Source organism: Numida meleagris, unplaced genomic scaffold (genome assembly GCF_002078875.1).
Source record: "Numida meleagris isolate 19003 breed g44 Domestic line unplaced genomic scaffold, NumMel1.0 unplaced_Scaffold326, whole genome shotgun sequence".
Classification (NCBI taxonomy): domain Eukaryota; kingdom Metazoa; phylum Chordata; class Aves; order Galliformes; family Numididae; genus Numida; species Numida meleagris.
Genome location: NW_018364556.1, coordinates 16,131 through 18,153, shown reverse-complemented (window position 1 = coordinate 18,153; position 2,023 = coordinate 16,131). Strand labels below are relative to the sequence as shown.

The 2,023-nt window shown below is 48.0% G+C and overlaps 1 protein-coding gene and 1 long non-coding RNA gene across 14 annotated transcripts in view; one reads left to right on the top strand and one right to left on the bottom strand.

Annotated features, from left to right (window-relative positions):
- LOC110391229 overlaps positions 1–2,023 on the bottom strand; it is a 90,487-nt gene that overhangs the window by 72,340 nt on the left and 16,124 nt on the right. For 4 of the 12 annotated variants that reach the window (XR_002434015.1, XR_002434017.1, XR_002434013.1 and 1 more), the window contains exons 1-3: positions 1,420–2,017; positions 603–1,304; positions 3–278 (exon numbers count right to left, since the gene is read on the bottom strand). This is a non-coding gene — a long non-coding RNA (uncharacterized LOC110391229). Of the gene's footprint in view, positions 1–2; positions 279–602; positions 1,305–1,419; positions 2,018–2,023 lie in introns of those variants that run through there. The other 8 variants (XR_002434020.1, XR_002434023.1, XR_002434022.1 and 5 more) reach the window with 8 other exon arrangements.
- LOC110391224 (T-cell surface glycoprotein CD8 alpha chain-like) overlaps positions 1–2,023 on the top strand; it is a 25,780-nt gene that overhangs the window by 16,480 nt on the left and 7,277 nt on the right. The window lies entirely within an intron of this gene.

Below are 2,023 nucleotides of genomic sequence, written 5' to 3'. Positions count from 1 at the left end.
ACCTTCTATGAAGACAGCAAGTTGAGTCGTATCTGTAGCATCAGTAATTTCAGCCCTTGCCAGAGGACAACTTTTGGAATTAGCAGCTTTACTCTCCAACTTTCTTGCGACAAATGTGCCCATTTCTTCAGTCCACCTGGCAACAGTTGAGTGAAACCAATGGATTTTAGAAAAATCTGTGTTGTAATCAGGGCAGATTGCAGCTCTGATGCTGTCCATACGTTGCTCAATAAACTCCCCACCAGAAGATGCTTCTGCTTCTTCTGCCATCAGATTTGCTACCACATAGAATCATAGAACCATAGAATTAGCTAGGTTGGAAAAGACCTACAAGATCATCCACTCCAACCATCCACCTACCACCAATAGCCCCACTAAACCATGTCTCTCAACGCTATATCTAAATGTTACTTGAACACCTCCAGGGACGGTGACTCAACCACCTCCCTGGGCAGCCCATTCCAGCGCCTGACCGCTCTTTCAGAAAAGTAGTACTTCCTAATGTCCAGCCTAAATCTCCCCTGGTGCAACTTGAGGCTATAACTGGCCTTTATAGCTGAGTCCATCCGAGGTGTAACTCAACAGTGGTAACTCAGTTTTACCTCAACAGACAAGTACACATCTGTCCATTTGTCATCAAACACTTCTCCTTCAACCACAATTTTTCTTCTTTGGGGGGCTCTGGTACCTCCTGAGGCAAGACAAATGGAAGGCTGAAATGTTACTGCGGGTAATTACTGCATCTCAGTCACCCAGTGGCACACCTCGGTCACACACACAGGTTTTGATTTAACTGCGTGTGCATGCTGGGCACGAGAGGTGGAGATAATGTGGCACTGTGCCCTGCCCACCTCCTGGTTTTGCTGATGCAGTGCCAATCACACTCCAGTCTTTGGCTGTGTCAGCGACGGGTGCACGTATGGGGCCGGGCCGCTGCCATGATGGCACGGGCAGGGGTAGGATGCAGGCTGGGCTGGCCCGGGCAGCACACGGCCTGCGGGTTGGGCATGCCTGGACTAGAGAGCTAAGGGCCATATGAAAGAGGCTGAAGCCTAAGGGATTCCTTACTTCATCTCATTCACCAACTCATCACTCCATTTCAGAGTCGGTCACCAGGGTACAACCTAGCTACTCTTGCTGCTGTGGTGAGGCTGCTTGACCTAACTCACCACCTTTTTGCATTCTTCATTTTCCAGCTCATTTTCTCATGAAACAGCAGTTTCATCACTCAGCAGTGCCATGTTTCTGACGGCCAGGAACAGGGGTATGCTTTCCAATGGAGTAATGGAACAACACCTCCCACACTGAAAAAAAAGAAAAAGCAGGAAAGCCAGAAAATACCAAAAAAAGAAGCAAATAGCAGCCGAGCAAAGCTGTTGAGACTCTATGTGCAAAGCTGCAGGAAATCAAAACCCTTACCAGTGTGTGTGTGGTCACCCAGCGATCGTGGGCTGGCCTCTGAGTGTTGAAGCAGCCATGGAGTGGTTTTTTGGCATGGCGGAAGTCCCTGTGGTTGGACAAGAAAAACACAGGGTAACTTTTTCTTTAGATCTGAATGCCACTGGGGCACGGGGCTCTCTTGCTGGGTGTCACATCACAGACCTCCCGCCTTGCACACAGCGGCTTCTGCAGAGAAACTACAAAGAACAACTGCTGAGACCAACAGAGCTGAAGCACTCAGATACAAATCAGAAAAGCATGGGCTCGGAGATGAAAAGTGCAAGTGGAGAGATGCTCTACAACATTCCCACATCTTCCTTAATTTGTAAAAAGAATTAAATAATACATAAAATGAAGTATCTGCCAAGAAATACAACTTGCAGCCCAGGTCCATGGCATGGGACTTAACTCTGATTTCTGCAGATCTGGACATGATGTGAGTGCCCCAAATGGTGGAGAGATTGCAGGTTGTGGTGGCTGATCCGAATTCTAGAAGGCGTGACGTCAGTCTGAATCTCAGCTGAAAACCTGGCTGCAAAATCCCTCAGGCACCATTAAAAACAATGCTACAACAATGAAAGAG